The sequence below is a fragment of the Equus przewalskii genome, chromosome 25 (assembly GCF_037783145.1).
Source record: "Equus przewalskii isolate Varuska chromosome 25, EquPr2, whole genome shotgun sequence".
NCBI classification, from domain to species: Eukaryota; Metazoa; Chordata; class Mammalia; order Perissodactyla; family Equidae; genus Equus; species Equus przewalskii.
The window spans coordinates 11641059-11665994 of record NC_091855.1 but is presented as its reverse complement, the minus strand read 5'-3'; the positions used below and the strand labels follow the sequence as shown (position 1 = coordinate 11665994).

Sequence of the window (24936 nt, the reverse complement as noted above, 5' to 3'; positions counted from 1 at the left end):
AAAAACCCTCCACACAATCCAAAAGAATTGGGGGAGGGGGAGGGGAACCTCCCAGAAGTAATAAGCAGTTATAGCAAGCATGCAGAATACAGGAGAACTCTGTACTTTGTGTTCAATTTTTCTAGAAAGTTAAACTGCTCTAAGAAATAAAATCTGTCTTTTAAAAAAAACCTCCAACCAAACAACTTACACAGTAATCCATTAATTCAGAATAGGTGTTCAAGAAAAAAAAGTGTTCAACATGGTTTTCTTTCTTTCTTTCGTCTTTTTTCCTATGGGGCTGCATTAGTAGTGGGGGGTGATGGGGAGGGCAAGGATTCCTCTAATTTCTCAAGCATCTATGAATCCAACAAAAAATAAGCAGTACAAAGAAAGTGAAAACTCCAAACCATAAAAGTAAAGAAATCAAACACATCCATACCCTTCTTTTTACTCTTTGCCAATTTATAATTCTCTGAAACTGGAAAATATTTCTTATAAGTTGGAGGAACTTTCCCTCGTTGGTAATATCAGTAGACCAACTTCAAAGTCTAAAGTGAGGAAGGAAAATTACAAGGGAACAAAGGTTAATCCCAACCTGAATGATCAACCACCACGCCCATCCCCCACCAAAAAAAAAAACGCCTTCCCAGGAATCATCAAAACAGCCCACAAGTCAAAAAATACTGACTTTTAAAGGTCAAATTATTCTTACTGATGTAGACAGTATATTAAAAAAAAAAAAGTAATACATTTTCCTACTCTTTTCATTGAAGGATGGAAATGTGAATTGAAAATATGATCCAGAGGTATGTCTTTTTTATTATCATAATTATAGCATCTACTTAAGTTAGTTTCTATATTCTGTCCATCTTAATATACTTTATTTCAGGTATTGCTACAGTGTTACTACAAATTTTATATTCTAATAGGCCTTCCAAAATTTAAAAAATGAAAAAAATCACCATTGTTACAACATCTAGTGATAGTCTCTGAATTGCTCAAACACCCACTATGAAAGCACTGATGCTTGGTAAAATTTGTCTGAAATTAAAGAGCTGCATGCTGGCAGATCCTTAAATTCAAGTGTTGTGAATCAAAAATCCCTATTTTCTTCCACTTAAGTCACTTCCATCCAAATCCACAGATATTGGTTCAATCTGTATTTATACTTATCACGAATATATAGACACTGTTAATTCGTAGCTAGAAAAGAACAAGCACATACAGAACCACAGGTGGTTTTAGTATTACTACAGAATTTCCTTTTGAGTGCCCACAATATCTCTATGAAGTAATTATTATGTATTTTCAACATTATTCAAAGAAAGAATTCAAACACAATACTGCGGGAACCTATTCAAAACCTACGAAATATTCAGTGGAGGAAGAATCACTTCATCTAGAACTCCAGCACCCTGCTCCACCTCACGGGACTACTATCATTCTCTGGTAAGAATTTTTCTAAGATCCCTGGACCACAGGAATGTAATGACAGAGAAATGTGGGCAATGAAGGCGGTGCTACAATCTCATGCTTACTTCAGAAAAGGTTATTTCACTTTCTGAATTCAGCTGAGAGAGTGCAGCAACAACACATTTTTCTAACTTTAAGTGAATTAACTGACCTAAAGAATGTCTCCCTTCCAAATACACTATTCAAATGAAAAACAAAATATAAGAGAGATCAGAGCTAACTCCATGTTTACCTAATATTGATATCAATCCTGATATCAGTTTCCCTCCATTAAACCCAGCATATATGGAGTTAAAACCAAAACACTCATTCCCTGCTTACTCCCTGGCTTCCTGGCTCCAGAATCCACTATCCTCCATGGAGGCAGATACCACCAAGGATAAGCACCTGGATTCACTATCTCTGCCCCACAAAGAGATACAGGCTGGTGGGAAAGCTGCTGACTAGCTAGGTCACGGGCTCCCTCCTCTCTGCAAGTAGTCTCAAGGCCAAAGACAGGCTGGTGGGAAAGCTCCGACCAGCAAGGCCATATGCTCTCCCTCCCCTACCTAAAACCCCAAATAAAAACCCTTCCTTTTACCTTTTCAGGGAGTTTGGGATTTTAGCGTTAGCTGCCCTCTCTCCTTGCTCAACACTGTGCAATAATAAAATTCCTACTTTCTTCCACTACACCCGGTGTCAGAGATTGGCTTGCTGTGCAACAGGTGAGCAAACTCACTTCAGGTTCGATATCAGTATCTTCATTAATGATCTTCACCCAAGTAAACAAAACATAAATAAGGCTACATTCACAAGTAAGAACTACCAGATCAGTACTTAAAGCATCCTCTATTTCCTTTTTCTGTTTTGTCACTCCAACAAAATTACTATCAATATGGTATGTAGCAGACACTCAACAACTACAGAACTTTAGAATCTGAGAGCTAGAAAGACCATGAGAGATCACTTGGTCCATTCCTCTTCTCTTCTTCCAGGCCTCCCATTTTAACCATTGAGAAACCAACAGCTGGAGAAGATAGTAACTTTTTCAAGCTAGTTAACAGCAGGGCAGAAACTAGAACCAGGGCACCTTGATTTCCACACTGGTATTCTTTCCACTAGATCATACTGTTGTCAAGAACTCTGAAGAGCCTGAGATTTTATCCTACATGCAAGCTAAGCAATCAGCCTACGACAGTTTCATGGATATTGAGAACCAAAACCATGTAGCCACACACAGCTTGGACACTGAGGACTGCAACTACCTACTCCTTGTACTGGGTTAAATAGTGTTCCTCAAAAATTCATAACCACTGGAACATGTGAATGTGACCTTATTTGTAAATAGGGTGTTTGCAGATGTAATTAAGGCAACATGAGGTCATACTGGATTAGGGTGGGCCCTAACCCAATGATAGGTGTCTTTATAAGAAGAGGGAAATAAGGACACAGATACAGGGGAACACCACCATGTGAAGACAGAGGTACAGGCTACAGTTATGCTGCCACAAAAGAAGAAACACCAAGGACTGCCTGTAAACACCAGAAGCTGGAAGAAAGAGGAAAGGATTCTTCCCTAGAACCTATAGTTTTAAGCCACTAAGTGTGTGGTAATTTGTTATAGCAGCCCTAAGAAACTAAGACACCTACACATACATCTTGCCATATACATTAACATGACTTTACTAATCCAATGTCTTCAGCAGCATACTTCTACTATTCCAGGAGACTCCTGCAGGGAGATAACTTTGATTGTTCATTACAGAAGCTTCAGGAAAGACCCATCAACTCTTCAATAGGAGTCATCAACAGTTTTCAAAATCCTTGCCTTGCAGTTTCCCCCAATTCCACAATTCTAAACAGCCTTGCAGTTTCCACCAATTCTATATCATGATACTTACCCAATCATAATCAAGACTCACCACCACCACTGTAAGACTCAAATTAAACCAAACTTCAAATTCTAAAATTTTGACATTGACCTAGCCTCTCTAAGACATAACCAAAGCTTTCTCTCCTTTACTGCACTAAGTAATAAACTCAGCTTTGTCTTATCAATAGGTTGTGTTAGTGATATTCGGTGAGCCAACATCAGATAATCCTGGTGGAAGATATGACACTCCTGGGCCAGAGGCAAAGAAGAGTTTACTACTCAAAACAATAGCAGTACCTAGAGTATCATCATTTGCATGGATTCCCCAAACTCTAATTCCTCACAGACAACAAGAGGAGAGCCAGTTGATACCCACACACACAATGGGTTGCATTACTGGAGAAGAAAGCTGAGTTTATAAAACCCCAATCTTTTAAAGGAGTTGCAAGCAAATGTACCCTACCTTTTCCCAAAAAGGATTACTTTGATTATCCTGAACAGCAAGAAAATATGTCCTCTGTCCTCATAGAAACACTATTTCTATCTTTCTAAACAGTTTGCTATACAACTTTCCTTGAAAAGATAGCCCCCAACAAAAGCTGTCATTGCTTCTGCTCAGAAGATGTGCAAAAACACAAGGGACTCCTGGAGAATTCTCTCTCAAAAGATGACTCCTTTGTCCTAAAGGGCTAAAGAGATTTTTAGGGGATCAGGATGAAGTTTAGTACAATACAATCAGTAGAAGATGTTTCAGAGGGAAAAATCAGAGCAAAGAGGTGTACTTTCTGTATAACTTAAAACCACTTCAGTTGAGTCACAATCCCTTAATATGCCTACATATCAAATATCCAAAAGTAAATACTTATATGTTTGACTCTTATTTTTATTTTAAAATGTTCCATTTCTATAATAGTATCTCGAAAAAGTTTTTCTGTTAATTTTCCAAGCCTAGTAGTGTTCATGCAAGAAAGGAAACTGTTTGGTAGTTCTGAACTTCACCAACTACATCTGTAAATATGTTTATTAAATGAAATCCTCCAGAGCAGCATATAACCCATCATTTTAGGGTACTTAGATTTTAAACCAGAAGTCCAAAGTCCATATTTATATAAAGTATTTAAGAAAATAAGAGTCTTATTTAAATTTTAGACATTTTAAACGAGGCTACATAAAAATGTTCTGAGGTCGTTAAAAAATTATGTTACATCTTTCTAGCTATACATAAATTCAACATCAGCATATTTTTTGCATCTGTGTGAAAATTAAGACTGTATCTCTTACCATTTTAATTGTGACCTGTTTTAACTTAAAATCAATTGAAAAAGAAATTAAAAGTGAGTTTTGTAAACAATTCTTAACTGAGCAATTTAACTTTATCCCAACCCTAGGTCAAGCCATGTTCCCAGGATGAAGAGAGGCAGGGTGATGAGCAAAATGAGTGCTATACTACATGTCTCCAGCTGGCTGTGTGACTAAAAGCATTTCACCTCACCTCTCTGGGTCTCCATTTTCCTATTTACAAAACAACTATAGGCATTGGACTAAATGTTCCTCAAGGTCCATGTCACGTAAAAATTCTATGAGCAGTACCAGCTTTTAAAGTTCTGATATATTCCATTTTCTCATGCTTTCAGAAAACTCACTTTCTACTTCTCGCCATGCCAATCTTGGAGAATCTACAGATACAAGGACTCCATAGATAACTAATGAACTCCAAGTAGCCCAATGATGGGTGAGACTAAGTCATTCTTTCAGCAAGTAGTAATACTTGCTGTAGGAATATTTCCTTCAGAAAACACCAAAATCTAAAATGATTATTGCCATCAAGAAACTCAATCATCTTTTTCTGAAAACTCAAAAGTATGTATGTACACAAAATCCTAATAAATTTTAGGAAATACATGAGAGTTGCCTTAAATATTTCTACCATGATCCTCAGCAAATGGAATCTGTATTCCCACATGCTAGTTATTCATCCTTTTCCAAATATTTGGCTTTTGGTTATGATATCTTTGATGTTGTATTAAAAGCTTATGCCAGACAACTTATATAATTAACATGACACTCATGAAAGGGACAGCTCAAACCCTGAAGAAATCATGACTTCTGGGCATAGCATCATCTTTGACTCTGTGTTGCACTTGCCCAGTGAACAAATTATTTTCTCACAAACATCTCTAAAACGCTCTGACTCTGCCTAAAATGTTTTTACATTTCAGTAATGTTCCCTGAGAACACAATATAGGATACCACTTATCCACAGGGATGTTATGAACGTTACACAATTTATCTAAAAATATTCAGAAACAAGAGAACAGTTCAAAGTTGCAGTGACTCTTAGTGTCCAGACTTAGGAGCTAGAATCTAAACCAAGATTCTGAGTCATAGCATAATATTTTCCCGAAGATCTTTTTATTTCTGTAGCAAAGAATGAACCAGATTCACTGTAAATATTCAAATAGCCTTTTTGAGATCACTAAATAGCTAATTTTTATATTAATAATTTCCCCTAAGGAGGAGAACAGAAAGTTTCCATCAATTTTATCCCAAATATTCATTCAAGAAAGTTTAAATTGACTTTTCATGCCCAACTTTTGCCCTCTTTAAATTTAAGTACATTTTTAAGATAGGAGAATTCTTGTAATTTACTTGACTTTTCCAAACAGGTAACTTTTAGAGCTACCTGTATAAGGGTTAACTATACAAATTTACCAGTACATTTCTGATTTAACACTATTCTCAAGAAAGCTACCTGATTTTTCTATAATCAGGAAACACCGTAAGTTCCAACATATCCCCTTTCTAATAATTTTGCACCACTTCTCCTATACTCAAAAATGATCATAAAGTATAGGTCTGTTCTCCCCTACCCACAAGACCTGTTAAATTTTTTCTGGTTATTTTTTAATGGCATTTTTAAAAAGAAATGCAACCCCAGCCCAAAAAGGCAATAGTTAAATCACTGTGGTCTCTTTAACAACAACAACAACATAAAATAACAATAAAGAATATAGAATTGTATTTTTATATTAAAAATGTATGACTGCACATTAAAAGGATTATACATCATGACCAAGTAGGATTTATTCCTAGCATGCAAGGATGGTTCAACATAGGAAAATTAATGTAATATGCCATATCAACAAAATGAAGGACATGATCATCTCAATTGATACAGAAAAAGCATCTGACAAAATTCAACATCCTTTCATGATAAAAACACTCAACAAAGTAGGAACAGAAGGACACTACCTTAATGTAATAAAAGCCATATATGAAAAACTCACAGCAAACATAGTCAATGATGAAAGACTGAAAGCTTTTCCTTTAAGATCAGGAACAAGGCAAGGATACCCACTTTCACCAGTTCTACTCAACACAGGACTGAAAGCTCTAACCAGAGCAACTAGGCAAGAAAAAGAAATAAAAGGCACCCAGACTGGAAAGGAAGAAGTAAATTATCTCTGCAGATAACATGAGCTTTTATATAGAAAACCCTAAAGACTCCACAAAAAAGCTGCTAGAACTAATAAATAAATTCAGCAAAGTAACAGGATACAACATCAACACACAAAAATCAGTTGCATTTCTCTACACAAATAATGAATAATCTGAAAAGGAAATTATAAAAACAATTCTATTTACAAGAACATCAAAAAGAATAAAATACTCAGGAATTAATTTAACCAAGGAGGTGAAAGACTTGTACAATGAAAACCACAAAACACTGCCGAAAGAAATTAAAGAAGACATAAATAAGTGGAAACACATCCCACGTTCACAGACTGGAAGACTTACTATTGTTAAAATGTCAATACTACCCAAAGCATTCTACAGATTCAATGCAATGCCTATCAAAATCCCAATGACATTTTTGCAGATATAGAAAAACCCATCCTAAAATTCATATGGAATCTCAAGAGACTCCAAATAGCCAAAACAATCCTGAAAAAGAACAAAAGAACTGGAGGACTCACATTTCATGATTTCAAAACTTACTACAAAGCTACAATAATCAAAACAGTTGATTACGTTTGCATAAAGACAGACATACAGACCAAAGGAAGAGAAGAATGGAGAGAATGTGAGAAATATACCCTCACATAAATAAGGTTGAATTATTTTTGACAAGGGTGTCAAGACCATTCAATAGGGAAAAAAGGACAGTCTTTTCAACAAAGAGTGCTGGGAAAATGGGATATCCACATTCCAAAGAATGAAGTTGGACTCTCACCTAAGATCATATACAAAAATTAACTCAAAATGGATCAAGGACCTAAAATAATAAAACTCTTAGAAAAAAACATGGGACAAATACTTCATGACATTGAATTTAGCAATGATTTCTTGGATATGACACCAAAGGCACAGATAAAGAAAAGAAAAAATAGACAAACAGGACTTCAAGAAAATTTAAAAATTTTGTACATCAAAAGATACTATCTACAGGGGCTGGCCCCTGGCCGAGTGGTTAAGTTCACGTGCTCCGCTGCAGGCGGCCCAGTGTTTTGTTGGTTCGAATCCTGGGCGCAGACACGACACTGCTCGTCAGACCACGCTGAGGCAGCGTCCCACATGCCACAACTAGAAGGATCCACAACAAAGAATATACAACTATATACCAGGGGGCTTTGGGGAGAAAAAGGAAAAAATAAAATCTTTAAAAAATAAATAAATAAAAATAAAATAAAATAAATAAAAATAAAAATTAAAAAATTTTAAAAATTTTTAAAAAGATACTATCTACAGAATAAAAAGGCAATCCACAGATTGGGAGAAAATACTTACAAATCATATATCTGATAAGGGATTAATACCCAGAATATGCAGAGAACTCCTAAAACTCAACAATAAAAAAACAAACAGCCTGATTCAAAATTGGACAAAGGACCTGAGTAGACATTTCTCCAAAAACAATATACAAATGGCTACCAAGCACATGAACAGATGCTCAACATCTACAATCATTAGGGAAATGCAAATCAAAACTACAATGAGATACCACCTCACACCCATTAAGATGGCTACTATCAAAAAATAGAAAATAAGTGTTGGCAAGGATGTGAAGAAACTGGAACCCTGTATGCTGCTTGTAGAAGTGTAAAACGGTACAGCGGCTGTGGAAAACAACATTGGGGGTTCCTCAAAAAATTAAAAGTAGAATTACCATATGATCCAGCAATTCCATTTCTGAGGATACACCCAAAAGAAGTGAAAGCAGAATCTTGAAGAGATATTTGTCCACCCATGTTCACAGCAGCATTATCCACAATAGCTAAAACATGGAAGCAACCCAAGCATCCATCAAGTGGATAAGCAAAATGTGGTATATACTTACAATGGGATACTATTCAGCCTTAAAAAGGAAGGAAATTCTGCAATATGTTTTAACATGGATGAACCTTGAGGGCATTATGCTAAGTGAAATAAGCCAAACACAAAAAAAGCTGTAAGATTCCACTCATATGAAGTACTCAGAGTAGTCAAAATCAGAAAGACAGAAAGAATAATAGTGGTTGCCAGGGGCTGGGGCAAGCAGAGACTGGAGAGTTATTGTTTAATAGGTATAGAGTTTCAGTTTTACAAGATGAAAAGAGTTATGGGGATAGATAGTGGTGATGGCTGCAAACAATGTGAATATATTTAATACCACTGAACTGTACACTTAAAGTCAAGACAGTAAGATAGTTAAGATGATACATTTTGCATGTATTTTATCACAATGAAAAAAGAAAAAACAAAGTCTGACTGCAACAATCACCAAAAACTAGAAACTCCCCAAATGTCCATCAGCTGGTGAATGAATAAAATGACCTTGGTATATCTATATAGTAGAATATTACTCAGCAATAAAGAAGAATGAAGTACTGGCACACATAACAAGGATGAATCCAAACGCATTATGCTAGGTGAAAGAAGCCAGATTTTAAAAGCTACATACCAAATTAATCCATTTAAATGACACATTGGAAAAGGCAAACTATAGAGACAAAAAATAGATTAGTGGTTGCTAGGGGTTGAGATTGACAGAAAGGTTGACTAAAAGAGGTAAGATGAGTGAATTTACAAGATTATGGTGATGAATACACATTTGTCAAAACTCATAGATTGAACAATAAAAACAAATAAACAAAAATTTTAATGTATGACTGAGATCTGGACAAGAATAAAATCTTTAAATGTCAGCTACTAAAAACGTCAAAAAAATTTGAGTTCTTTTCAGCACCAAATATGCCACACAATGATGCCAAAAGTACAATGTACTGTATTCAGCCACAAGTTGTTTCATCCAGTCCCTTACTTTAAAGTACAAAACTAATAAATAGGAAGTAAAATATTTTTCATTTTATGCATTGCAGATTGTACATAGTAGGTAGTCAGAAAATGTTAACTAATACAAAATTCAATAAAGTTTAGACTGACTTGCCTTTTCTACTTCACTGGTACATACATATGCAGCTTTAAACACAAAATTATCAGGACTGGCCCCATGGCTGAGTGGTTAAAGTTCCACGCACTCCACTTCGGCAGCTCCACTTCGGCAGCCTGAGATTCGCAGGTTCTGATACTGGGCACAGACCTACTCCACTCATCTGCCATGCTGTGGAGGCATCCCAGTACAAAATAGAGAATGACTGGCACAGATGTTGGCTCAGGACTAATCTTCCTCAAGCAAAAAAGAGGAAGACTGGCAACAGATGTTAGCTCAGGGCAAATCTTCCTCACCAAAAAATAATTAAATACATAAACAAAAAATTATCCATTTCTCAAAATATTAGCATATAATTTGAACACAGAAATCATGTCCACAAAATGTACTAACCTGAATTGGTTCAGTTAATCAATAAAGGCAATCGAGTACTTTATTTTGAATGAAAATACCATCAGAGTCATGGGTGCTCTCTTAGCAAAAGCAGCAACCTGGAACAAAAGAAAAATACATGAAATTCAGCCCACTCGAATTTCAGTCAGCATTAAGATACTTTTTTAAAAAATCCCTTTTTCCCCCCATATAGCCGATAATAACATGTAAAACTTTTTTTTTTGAAAGATTTTATTTTTCCTTTTTCTCCCCAAAGCCCCCTGGTACATAGTTGTGTATTCTTAGTTGTGGGTCCTTCCAGTTGTGGCACGTGGGATGCCGCCTCAGCATGGCCTGATGAGTGGTGCCATGTCCGCGACCAGGATTCGAACTGGCGAAACCCTGGGCCAACAAAGCAGAGCACGCGAACTTAACTACTTGGCCACGGGGCCGGCGCCAACACGTAAAACTTTTGTATATTCACTTATTCTGCAAGCAGTGCTTTTCAAATCCCAATAAGGAATGGGTTTTCATTTTGCAAATTATGGTCAAACACAGTGACACTCAGTGTCTTAATTTGCTTCACAGATCATCTTAAAATAAGTCAGCACCTATAAAACTTGCTTTGTAAACAGGAAATTCTTTAATTTTGTCTACTTTTTAACATGTTGGGCAATCAGAAATGTCTTTCTTTTCAGACTAACACTCAAAATCTTCCACATCCTGCATACCCCAACTAGTTCTACAACCTAATTTCTATCTTCTACATAAATTTCCATTTAGTTTGCTTGCTTTCCACAGAACAATTTTGTCATTCTCAGCTGTCACCCTGCAACACACCACTCCTTCTTTTTAGAACAGACTTATTCTCCCTTATCCTCTTTGTCAATCAATGCACATCCCTCAACTTTCTCAAGATCCAGCCCCTCCACACCTGCCTGAGGGCTGATATAATCAATCTGTACTCCATCAATCTTTGCTAGAATATTTTGCTGCCTTATATATGTGCCATTTCATGTAGTCTTCTGATTAGGGATCCTATCTCCTACTTCTTTTATTGTTGCCTCTCCATCATCTAGTACCATGTTTGACATATAGAAAGTAATCAGTATGATTGACCAACAAGTGCAATGGTCTTAACAAAGATTCACACATCAAATCTTCACTGAGTATGTATGTGCAAGTCACTGAGTACAAAAACCCAAGAATAATATAGAGACACAATACATTCTATGGAAATATGTCTTTCTACCAGTTACTTTACTATTGTTACAAAGTGAGATTATTCTCAGACCGACCTTATTATAAATTGTGAGAAGCAGTCCTTCTCCAATGAGATTAAAGCCTACTGAAACCAATTTTTGGTGATTAGAAATAATATAGAAGCATCATCACCAACTCCAACTCCTTCACCACAAAGGCAATCCAACGATTATCATTTTAAATTCCAAGAATCAAAAATCTATTCTAAGCCAAAACAGCCTATAAAAACATTCAATAAATTACTGTAAACCAAAAATAATAAGCACACTTAGGTAATGCTTTACTATTTATATTATCTCATCTGATAGTTCTAGCTGAAAAAGGCAAACCACTGCCAAGTCACCTACTCCCAGACCCTCAAACATACAAATTTCTAAATGGCCATTAACTATAAAATCAGCCGAGGTTCACTGTGATTCCTTCCTTCACCCAAGTCTTTACCAATCTCCCAGAACAATGCAGCAGTATGGGATTTATGCCTCTAGCTGTTACAAAGTAACCAGTACCAGATTTATCCTCAGACAGTAAACAACTACAAAACTAGACAAAATACATGACACAACAGTTTCCAGACATTGGGCAACAATTAGTATAGATTTGCATTCCTTGAGAGAAGGAAACAAGCTAGATAAGCCCTATAAGCACTTTGACTTTGTGCCAAGAGACATTCTAGACACTGCTGCAGGCAGGGAGATTCAAAGCAGAGTAGAGCAGTCTTGCTAACTTGAAAAGACAAAGACTGGGGTTCAGAAAGGCATAGGTGAGGTGGCATAGAGGTTAAATTTGCGGGCTCCACTTTAGCAGCCCCAGGTTCATGGGTTCAAATCCTGGGTGCTGACCTACACACCACTCATCAAGCCATGCTGTGGTGGCGACCCACATACAAAACAGAGGAAGACTGGCACAGATGTTAGCTCAGGGACAGTCTTCCTCAAGCAAAAAGAGGAAGAATGGCAACAGATGTTAGCTCAGGACCAGTCTTCCTCCACAAAAAAAAGAAAAGAAAAGAAAAAGAAAAGTAGAGGTGGCAGGAATTACTGGAATAATCTACCAGAGGAGGAAGTTGGGCAGAAAAAGACTCCAGACATCTACATAGGGGTCCACTGAGTCTTTGACTTAACACTAACCTGCACATACTAAGGGTGAAAGTTCATGAGGCCAGGTGAAAAAAGAACTGCCAGGGAGCTAAAAACTGAACAATCCAAGGTTCATACAGAGTGGAAGACATATGAGTTCCATCCAACCAGAGTAGAGACCTAGTATACTCCAAGCAAGAAGCAGAGACCTCAGTAGTGCTAAATTAGTCTTAGAATAAAGACTACAATGATCGCAACAGATCTTAAAAACAAACCTTGAAGGAACAACCTGATCCTCAACTTAATATCTGTAACAGATGGTCAGCCAAATGGAAAACCTCCTAATTCACAGGGTATCAGGTACCTCCTCAGCTTCCCACCTCCGTCTCCTCAATTCAGGGAGATCTCTTGGCTTCTCCTGGGTTCTACTGCCCTGGCTTCATGCCTAGAAATTCTCTCCAGGCTAGAGCAATCACAGGTCTCATCTAATCTGTTTCCTATCTCTCAGGGATCAATGCCACCTCAGCATGGCTCTATGAGCGGTGCTAGGTCTGTGTCCATGATCTGAACCAGCGAAACCCAGGGCCACCAAAGCAGAGCACACGAACTTAACCACTCAGCCTTGGGGCCGGCCCCCAGAATCACAGTTTTTATTTGCAGTTTTTACTTTCCAGAGGAAAATTCTTTCTTATTTATAAAAAGCAAAAAAGAATTAAAAACATTTATAAATTATTTTATTTATTTTATTTTTCTGGAGGAAGCTTTCAAAGCAATCAGCAACGCTGGAAAATAAGGAGGAAATTCCAGAATGAAGAGGGTCAGATAGGTGAAGTCATAAACCCTATGTGAAACTCTGCCCAAATCTTTGGCAGACCAACTGACTGACCAATGAAGTGCATACGTGCAGGAAAGATACCAGCTAATGACTGAAAAAAAACTGACAACTGAACTGCCTCCTAAGATATAAAGTTTGAAGTATAAGTACAACCAAATTAACTGCCTGCTAACACCAACACATCAGCCCTTTTATGGAGGAATATAACAGAATCCATAACATAAAGACTACAATCCAAAATTATTTGACATACGAAGGCCAAGAAAATGAAACCAAACAAACAAAAAAGCAATTAATACCATCCTTGTAGAATCAGATGTTGGTGTTAGGAAATGATTTTAAAAGAGCTATTATAACTATGTTCAATGAATAAACGGAAACATGCTCACATAAAAAAATGGAAATTCTAGAACACTTGAAGAGAGTATCTAAAACAAGAAGAACAGATTGGAAAGATACAGGAAAGAGTCAGTGAACCTAAGGATAGATTGACAGAAACTTTCTCCTTTTTTTTTGAGATCCCCAGAATTTATTCATCTTATAACTGGAAGTCTGTACCCTTTGACCAACATCTCATTTCTGCCAGCCCTCAGCTCTTGATAACTACCATTCTACTGTTTCTATGAGTTCAGCTTTCTTAGATTCCACATATAAGTCATATCATACAGTATTTATCTTTCTCCATCTGATTTACTTCACTTAGCATAATGCCCTCAAGGTCCATCTATGTTGCCACAAACGACAGGATGGCCTTCTTTCTCATAGCTGAATAATATTCCATTGTGTACATGTACCACATCTTCATCCATTGACATCTGTCATCCATTAACAGATACTTAGGTTGTTTCCATATCCTGGCTATTGTGACTAATGCTGCAATAAATATGGGAGTACAGATATCTCTTCAAGATCCTATTTTCATTTCCTCTAGATAAATACACAGAAGTAGGATTGCCGGATCATACGACAGGTTCTATTTTTAATTTTTTGAGGAACCTCTGTACTGTTTTCCATAGTGCCTTTCCTAATTCACAGTCCTAACAACACTTCACAAGGGTTCCCTTTTATCCACAGCCTTGCCAACACTTGTTCATAATAGCCATTCTAACAAGCGTGAGGTGATATCTCACCGAGGTTTTGATTTGTATTTCCCTGATGATTAGTGATGTCAAGCATCTTTTCATGTACCTGTTGGATATTTTCATGTCTTCTACGGAAAAAAGGTCTATTGAGTTCCTCTACCCATTTTGTAATCAGATTAAAAAATGTTTTTTTGCTGTTGAGTTGGATGAGTTCTTCATATATTTTGGACATTAACCCCTTATCAGGGGGCCAGTCCCCTGGCCAAGTGGTTAAATTCGCACGCGCTGCCTTTGGTGGCCCAGGGTTTCACTGGTTCGGATCCTGGGCGTGGACATGGCACCACTCATCAGGCCACGTTGAGGCGGCGTCCCACATGCCACAACTAGGAGGACCCACAACTAAAAATATACAGCTATGTACTGGGGGAACTGGGGGAGAAAAAGCAGGGGGGAAAAACATAAATAAATAAAAATCCCTTATCAGATATACGACTTACACATATTTTCTCCCATTCCATAGGCTCAGGTATGTTCCTTCTATACCCAATTTGTTGAAAGTTTTTATCACAAAAGAATGTTGTATTTTGTCAAGTGCTTTTTCTGCATCTATTGAGATATTTTTATCTTTTATTCTATTCATTTGGTATATCACATTTATTGATTTGCTTATGTTAAACCATCCTTGCACCCCACTTGATCATAGTTTATGATTCTTTTAATGTACAGATGGTCCCCAACTTACAATGGTTTGACTTATGGTTTTCCAACTTTATGATGATGCGAAAGCAATACACATTGAGTAGAAACTGTACTTCGAATTTTGAATTTTGATCTTTTCCCAGGCTAGCGATATGGAATACAATACTTTCTTGTGATGCTGGGCAGTGACAGCAAGCCACAGCTCCCAGTCAGCCAAGGGTGAACAACCATTACACTTACAACCATTCTGTACCAATACAACCAACCTCTTTTCACTTTCAGTACAGTATTCAATAAATTACATGATATTCAACACTTTAATATAAAATAGGCTTTGTGTTAGATGATTTTGCCCAATTGTAGGCTAATGTAAGTGCTCGAAGCACGTTTAAGGTAAGCTAGGCTAAGCTCTGATGTTCCATAGGTTAGGCATATAAAATGCATTTTTGACTTAGAGTATTTCCAACTTAATGATGGGTTTATCAGAACATAACTCCATCATAAGTCAAGGAAGATCTGTATGTTGAATTCAGTTTGCTAACATACTGTTGAGGAGTTTTGCATCTATGTTCATCAGGAATATTGGCTTGTAGGTTTCTTTTCTTGTAGTGTCCTTGTCTGGTTTTGGTATCAAGGTAATGCTAGTCTTGTAAAATGAGTTTGGGAGCGTTCCCTCCTCTTCTAGTTTTTGGAAGAGTTTGAGAAGAACTGATATTAATTCTTCTTTAAATATTTGGTAGAATTCACCAGTGAAGCCATCTGGTCCTGAAGTTTTATTTGTTGGGGAGGTATTTGATTACTGCTTCAATCTCCTTACTAGTAATCAGTCTGTTCAGACTTTCTATTTCTTCATAATTCAGTCTTAGTAGGTTGTATGTTTCTGGGAATTTCCATTTCTTCTAGGTTGTCCAATTTGTTAGTGTATAATGTTCATAGTAGTCTCTTACGATCCTTTTTATTTGTGTGATATCAGTTGTAATGTCTCCTCTTTCATTCCTGATTTTATCTGTGTCCTCTCTTGTGTTTCTTGGTGAGTTTATCTAAAGGTTTAGTCTATTTTGTTTATCTTTTCAGAAAACCAACTCTTAGTTTCATTGATCTTTTCAATTCTCTTTTTAGTCTCTATCTCATGTTTTTCTGCTCTGATCTTTGGTATTTCCTTTTTTCCACTAACTTTGGGCTTAGCTTGTTCTTTTCCTAGTTCCTTGAAGTTAAAGTTAAGATGTTTATCTCACCTCTTTTTTTTTCCTTAATGTAGGCATTTACTGCTATGAACTTTCCTCTTAGAATTGCTTTTGCTGCATCCCATAAGTTTTATTATTCTGTATTTCCATTTTCATCTGTCTCAAGGCAATATTTTCTCTTTTTATTTCTTCTTTGACCCACTGGTTGTTCGGTAGCATGTGTTTAATCTGCACATATCTGAATTTCCCAGTTTTCTTCTCATAACTAATTTCTAGTTTCATACCACTGTGGTCAGAAAACATGCTTGAAACAGTGAAACTATTTTGTACGATACAGTAATGATAAACACGTCATTACATACTTGTCAAAATTCATAAAATAGAAAACAGAATGAACTCTACCATAAACTATGGATTTTATTTCTAATAAGGTATCAATATTGGTTTATCACTTATAACAAATGTGCCACTCTAATGCAAGATGTAAATAATAAAGGAAACTGAGGGGTGGGGAGGTGTAATATGGCAAGTCTGTACTTTCTGATCAATTTTTCTATAGACTTAAAACTTCTCTAAAAAATTAAGTACTATTTTTTTAAAAGATACCATAAGCAAAATCAAAAGACAAATGAAAAATTGGGAGAAAATATTTACAACATATATTACAGATAAAGATCCACTCTCTCTTGTGGGGAAAGCTTTTTGTTAAAGATTGGCACCTAAGCTAGTATCTGTTGCAATCTTTTTTTTTCCCTCCTTCTTCTTCTTCCCGAAGCCCTCCACCCCCCAGCACATCATTGTATATTCTAGTTGTAGGTCCTCTAGCTGTGTGAGAAAGAATTCTTAAAAACTGAGACAAAATGAGACCAATGATAATTTGTAAAATTTTTAATAGATAATTCACAAAAAATAAAATACATAAAAATAGCCCTTAAATATATGAAAGACTTTCAACCTCACTCAGTATGTTGACATATCACTTATCACTTATCCCCCAAAATTTTAAATATAATATTCTGCTGGCAAGACTGTGGGAAAACAGGCACTCTCATAAATTACTGGCAAGAATGTAAATTGGTATAATGCTAATGGAGGGGAATTCGGCAATCTCTAACAAAACTTATACACTATTTACCTTTTGAATTAGTAATTTCCCTTCTAGAAATTTACCCTGAAAAAAAAAACCCCATAGGATACAAACATAGATGCACAGTTATTCATTGCAACATTGCTTTTAATTGCAAATTAAGGGAAATCCTAAATGCAAAAAATCCTAAATTGGAGCATGGTTGAATAAACTACTATATCCACACAATCAAGTACTATGCAGCTATAGGAAGATAAGGAAGATCAGTGACTGCCAGGATATATTAAAAGAAAAACAAAAAAGGACAAAGACTATTTATTGTATGCAAACTTTTGAGTAAGAAAGGAAAATAAGACAATACCCATAGATCAGAATAAATAGATTTAAACAAGAAAATAATAAGATTGGTTACCAAGAAGAGGTGTGTATTAGGTTCCTGTGGCTGCTGTAACAAATTACTACAAATGTGGGGACTTAAAAAAACAGAAATTTACTCGCTCGCAGTTTTAAAGGCCAGAAGGCTAAAATCAGTTTCACTGAGCTGAAATTAAGGTGTCAACAGGGCCTCACTTCCTTAGGAGTCTCTAAGAAGGACTCTGTTTCTTGTCTCTTCCAGCTTCTGGTGGCTGCCAACATTCCTTGGCTTGTGGCTGCATCACGCTAATCTCTGCCTCCAGGGTCACACCGCCTTCTCCTCTTCTACGTCAAGTCTCCCTCTCCTTTCCTCTTATAAATTTGTGATTGCATTTAGGGCCCACCCAGGATCTCTCCATCTCAAGAGCCTCAATTTAACTTAACCACATCTGCAAAGATCCTGTTTTCATATAAGGTAACATTCACAGGTTCCAGAGATGAGTACCTGCACGTCTTTTCTGCGCCATTTTTCAGCCTATCAGGGGGTGTATGAAAATGGAGCAGAAGAGATGGGGAAATGACACTTTTGAGCATACCTCTCTATATAGTTCTGACTCCTGTTAACAAACTCCTATAGTTCTGAGCCATATTAATGTTTCACATACTCAAAAAGTAAATAAAATAAACAAGGATAGAAGAGGGCTAACCCCTAAAGTAGTATGTAAACAGAAGGAACTAGACCTAAAAGTATTTCAAATAAATAGCATATCCACCCTGAAAGTGGGGGTAGGGCCACTGGGGAGAACTAATAACTTTTGAACATGGTATTTTGTCTACACACTTTCAAGCTGAAAACAAAAAGAACACTAGTTAGTTTTTGCCAGTGGTATGGATTTATCAATTTTGAGACTAGCTTCTATGCATTCTAGAATTGATTAAATAAGTTAAATGTGTTGTAAATAATCAGAGCCAGGACTCTCACTGTCAGCAAAGGGAATTAGAAATACTGAAAAACAAAGATTAGAATGAATCCTGTGGTGCTGGATTGGAAGTATCAACTTGAACTCAGTTATAGATACACATACATAGAAATACATACAGATATGAATGTGTCAGTGTGCGTATTTCCTAACTTTATCAACTGAGAGAGGGCCTGGAAGCAATCACACCCCAATACAGTGAGCACAACAACTATCACCCAGACCTTTCATCTAAATACTATTCCCCAAGAAAAGGAACTGAGACTTCCTGGAAAAATGGCTGATTCCACCTCAGGAGCTGCGGTAGTACAAGACAGACCCAGAACATCTTATGCCAGAAACTAAGGAAATGCTCAAAGAATGATGAAAGTATGTCTTAAGAACACAGGAGTCAGCCTGAAGGAACCAGATCTGAGATAATCTGAGAAATCAAAATAAATATAGTAATCTGATAGCACTAAGTAAAATAAGAATCCATGTGTACGCACATGTTAGAATGTCAACTAATTAAAGAGAAATGGACCATTTGGCAACCACCATATTAGTACTGATTCAATCAGAACTCCTCAAAGGGATGCAAAACTAGTTAATGGAAAGTCTGATGAGAAACAGGATATTTACAGTCTCAAGTATTTCCTCACAATATACTTATTAATTACAAAGGAAAAAATAGTACCTTTATAGTGAAGAAAATTGGCAGGTAATCAAAGTTAACATCACTAGCAGAGACAATTAACATTATGAGTCTGCAAATATGACACCCTGAGAAGGACACAGCATCACTACTGGGTAGCCCTGCGAAAAACGCATAACTTGATTCTACTAAGAAAAAACATAAGACAAACCCAAACTGAAGGACTTTCTACAAAATAACTGGCCTACACTCTTCAAAAAACAGAGACAGACAGAAACTTTTTCAAATTAAAGAAAACGAAAGAGAGTGAGAACTACAAGCAACTTTGATCCTGAATTTGATCCTAGACTGGAGAAAAATTTTTTTTCTTTTGCTATATTATTTACTCAATCAATGAAATTTAAATTCATAGACAAATAAAATAAATAATATTTAATACATATAGGTAGATTAAATGAATAAAGTTTACAGATAGATTAATGTCCTTTGGTTACTTCAAGAGATTGTCCTGCATTTCATAACATACACAGATGTTAGCTCAGGGCTAATCTTCCTCACAAAAAAAAAAAAACTTAAAGAAATGCTAAAGGTTATTAGGGTAATAATTTTGACGTCGGAAAACAGATGCAGGGAACCTAACCCAGGACCAGCTGAAGAAGAGAGAAGATTCTGTCAGACTGTAAGGTCCAAAATTGTGTACTATACAAGGCTAGGGACTGGAACCATGTCTGTCGATTTCTGCCTTCTATCTTACTCATTCCCAGATCCAGCCAGTGCCTGCCACACATGTGTTAAATGGATGAACCCACATACAAATAACAACCAGTAATGATAATCTGCATGAGAAAATGAACCAAGCTATTTAGAAATAAGTCCTAAAGGTAAACATGAACTTTCTAAACATATTTTAGCAGCAGAATCCTTTTTCCTACTAAAATCTTAAATAGAACCTCGACACAGAAAAAACGTGGAATTGTTCTAGTTTTAGTGTGGATCTGCTAAAGGTTTGAAACTCCTCAACTTCTCTTCCTCCAGTGCCAAAACTCCAAGATCTAACAACTCTGAGAACATAATTTAAAGGTAAAAGGACAGTCTTATTTTGAAGCTCTTGTACCAGCCTCCACTGACACAAATTTTTTCTTGCTTTTTCTAAACCTTGATCCAAAGAACCACTCAAATTCAAAGCAAAATTATTTCTTTTTCACTCTTCTAGGCCTTCAGAACTGCTAAATAATCAATCTTCAAGATTGGTTCTTATCAAGAACCTTCTATTACCTTGATTCCATAAAAATGCACAGTAGCTTAAACCTGTGAAATTTAGCTCAGGACAAGAAGTTGAACAGGAAAATTTGGGGAAAAAAATTATCAGAAGTAACCATCCTCCAATATCCACAAACTGGCCTACTGCATATGAAAGTATGGTCCACAGATCACACAAATGGATCAGGGATCCACAAGGCCAAAACTATTTTCATAATATTGAGATGGTATTTGCCTTTTTCAGAGTTGACATTTGCACGCACAGTACAAAAATAAAGGTAAATAAAACTTCTGGTGCCTTACAATGAATCAAGACACTGGCACCAAACTATATTAGTAGTCACAGTAACATGCTTCACTGACACACAATTGGGGGGGGTGGGGGGGGAATGGTTATAGGAAGCTAGTTTAACTTAAGAATATTGTTGGTAAGGAGTAAAAATCATTTTTATTTTCTAAAATCTCAACCCTTGAGTATACATCTTTTTAACAGTCTGTGGATTGATGTGAAACTATGCATAATGCATTTCTATGCATAATGATTGTCTTAGGGAAAACCACTTGTGGGACTGTTTGAGTTGCTAGCTGAAAGAGCCACTTTCCACAAAACATTGTTTTCACTTAAAAGAACTAGAGTTGTTCAGACTTGGGTATTTGTCAGATATTTTCCTGAAAATGAACAAAGTAAGTATATCACTTAAAGTGACAGTTGCCAACGATAAAATTCAAACTTTTAAGTAAAAAGTAGAAGTTGAGAAAACATGTATTCTTCACCGTGAGCTTAACATCTTCCCTTTCTAATGGGATCACTGGTGCTATTAACAAGTGATTTTTTGATATTGTACAATGAAACATGTCAACATTTGGAAGATGCATAAGTCAGTGAACCAGTATTTTCCAAATGACCCAAGCCTAACGTTACAAAATCATGCATGAGTTAAACATCCAGTCAAAGTATACAACATAGCCATGGATTTTAACGTAATAAAGTAAAAAGTTAAAATGCTCATTGATATAGTTTCAGGTTTCACAGTTTAGAAAACCACCATTTGTCAAGTTTTGATGAAGTATCAAAAAAATGATATCCACAATCATCTAAAAAGCTAAAATTACTTCTCCCTTTTCCAACTATATATGTATGTGAGGCCATATTTTCTTCATATACTTTAATCAAAACAACATACAGCAATATAGTGAATGCAGAAGCAGATATAAAAATCCAGACATCATCTATTCAGCCAGACATTAAAGGGATTTGCATAAATGTAAAACAATGACACTCTTTTCATTAAATTTTTTTGTTTTGGAAATTATTTATTATTATTACAAATGTTATTTACATAATATGTGATAGGTTATTTTTAAGTAAATTAATAATTATGCTGAATTTCTCAGTTTAAATTTCTAATGTTGTAAATACCAATATTATCAAAGAAACAAAAGTTTCTTGTAGTCTCCCTCAATAACATTTAAGAATGTAAAATGGGTCTTAAGAACAAAAGTTTGAGAAAAACTGCCATGAGTAACAGACTGACTTTGTCAGAAAGCTTCCTCTAACCTCTCGAATAAGAAATAAGAAATTGACTGTCACTATTACCAGCACAGCTCCACTTAATTCAGTACAAGTAAAACAAATGTTCTTAAAATACAACTAACTAAATACTGATATTTATCTTAAAACATTATTTTCCCTCAGTAAATAATCAAACTTATTTTTTTCAAATAGAAGGAAATTTTAGAAACCCGAAAATATTTTCTCATTGTGAATTTCTCTATTCCTAAATACAACATTAATGTTGAAAACCGCTCAATGGTTTCAGAAGGAATGGAATAGATTTAAAAGGTCAAAAAAGAAAATAAAATTTTCGGCTCTCCCTGGTTACACTGACATTCAATGCATAAAATATTACTGATTAGTACTGCTGAGAAGAATATATGATTCTAAAATACAATTTACTTCGCTGTTAAAATCACTCTTTCAGATCTACATAAAAACCATGACAACTGAACAAAGTTTATCAGATTTTCAGAATAAGAGGCAACTATATAAATGAAATACCATCAAAAATATATTTGGGTCTTTTAAAAAAAACTCACACTCCTCAATTTTCACTATTATTATTATAATTATTGCATACCAATAAGGTTATATTAATATCTCCCTTTTGAAAAAGTCAATAAATTTGAGAGTACTAAGAGAAAATCTAAAGCGCTATCTGCGCTGAAATGAAAAAAACAAATAATGAGATTGTTTACATCCTCAGTTACGGAGTTTGGAAGACATTTCACACCAGCAGATATCGCTGATGTGTGGAACAAGTCACCGTGCTTTTGCCAAATTGAGTCAGTCTGTAGAAGAGTCGAGGAGCCATATACAGTGCTCGGGATATTTGGTAGTAATCATACTAAAAGGCAGCAGTTATTTTTTTAGCATTTACTACGTGCCAGGCATTGCTCTGAGTGCTTTTTTCTTACATGAGTTAACTCGTTTAATTCTCACCATCCTCTAAGTTCTAAATTCATCTCTACATTACAGAAGAGGAAACCGAAACAGCATGACTTGCCCAATGACAGAGCGTTAACAGGAAAAATGGGGTTTGAACTCAGGCAGCCCGTCTCCAGAACCTGGGCTTCAAATGACTAGATCACACCGGCTCTCTAGCGATGTGTGCTAAGGTGAAAGCCAGTGCTCTCAGGGACTGCCCAGGTTACCAGTGACCACGGACCACTGCTTTGGATTTTTACCGAAACTCTCCCCTTATCTCTGACACTGCAGATGACTCTTCTTCAAACACTCCTGCCTTGACACTTGATATTTTTTTTTTTCTCTGATTATATGTTGGTTCTCCTTTGTGGATCTTTTTACCAAATATTTGTTGGACATCTACTAAAACCCAGGCATTGTTCAAAGTGCTGAAGATACTGCAGTGAACACGAGTCAAGAATCCCTGTTCTTCTGCCTACCCTCTTAAAAAAACACGAGCTAAGTACTGCAAAACAGTTAACATCTGCTTAATTTCGGTGGTGGGTAATGTGTGCTGTGTGACTGACTGTACTTTTTAATGTCTAAAATGTTTCATAGGTTAAAGAAAAATCTCAGTAGAGGGGCTGGTCCGGTGGCACAGCTGTTAAGTTCCCACGTTCTGCTCCGGCGGCCTGGGGTTCACCGGTTCGGATCCCGGGTGTGGACATGGCACCGCCTGGCATGCCATGTTGTGGTAGGCGTCCCATGTATAAAGTAGAGGAAGATGGGCACAGATGTTAGCTCAGGGCCAGGCTTCGTCAGCAAAAAAAGAGGAGGACTGGCAGTAGTTAGCTCAGGGCTAATCTTCCTCAAAAAAAAATAATAATAATAATAATAACTTATCAACTAGTGCCCCTCAGAACTGTCAAGTCATTAAAAACAAGGAAAGTCTGAAAAACTGTCATACCCAGGAAGAACCTAAAGAGACATGACAACTAAATATAATGTGGCAACCTGGATAGAATCCTAGAACAATATAGGACATTATGTAAAAATTAAGGAAGTCCGAATAAATTACAGGCTTTAGTTAATAATAATATATCAGTATTGGTTTATTAATTTTAACAAATGTACCATACTAATGTAAGATGTTAATAATAGGGGAAACTGAATGGGAGGGAGGTGTATGAGAACTCTATACTATTTCCTTAATTTTTCTCTAAATCTAGAACTGTTCTAAAAGAGAAAAGCTTTTTTAAAAAATGAGAACGTAGCTAATTTTTTTAAATTATGAATAATATAAACTACTTCGGGACAGGGTCACCTGACTTATTAACATTTGTATACTTAAGGGCTAGCATAGCGCCTAACACAAAATAAGCACTCGGTAAATGCTGAGTGACTGCATTACACTTAGGTTATTTTGTGTAAGGTGCTTTTGGAAACATGAGAAGGAAGTTGAAAAAGAAGCTATTTTGTTTTCTCAATTTTTATTAAAAAGCTACAAAAATTCAATTTAATCCAAATTGACTTTATTTGAATACACTTTATATCCAGTGAGTTGAAAATGTTTACATAAACTTTCTATTATTGCTCGTGAGGCCAATTTGAAATCCTCAGTGTTGTAAATAATTCTGAAAAGACATCAAACTTAGTTTACAAAACTGTTTCATTCCATTAACAGGCTGAGTGCTAAAATCTTAAACATAGTCCTTTAACAAGTAGAATTAAATTTAATTTTTAAGAAACTGAGTATATCAACATCATTAGCCATTAGATAAATACAAATTAAAACCACAAAGAGATACTACTACTCACCTATTAGAATAGCAAAACAAAAACAAACAAAAAAACTTTGACAATACCAAGCTGGCAAGGACAAAACTGGAACCCTCACACATTGCTGATG

At 36.1% G+C, this 24936-nt stretch overlaps 1 protein-coding gene across 3 annotated transcripts in view; it reads right to left on the bottom strand.

Moving 5' to 3' along the window:
• FUT8 (fucosyltransferase 8) overlaps positions 1–24936 on the bottom strand; it is a 275062-nt gene that overhangs the window by 223355 nt on the left and 26771 nt on the right. The window contains exons 2-3 of one of the 3 annotated variants that reach the window (XM_070594009.1): positions 10131–10228; positions 422–530 (exon numbers count right to left, since the gene is read on the bottom strand). The exons of 1 other annotated variant lie outside the window; for it this stretch is intronic. The gene's annotated coding sequence lies outside the window, so the exon portion shown is untranslated. The remainder of the gene's footprint in view (positions 1–421; positions 531–10130; positions 10229–24936) is intronic. One more of the 3 variants, XM_070594008.1, reaches the window with a different exon arrangement.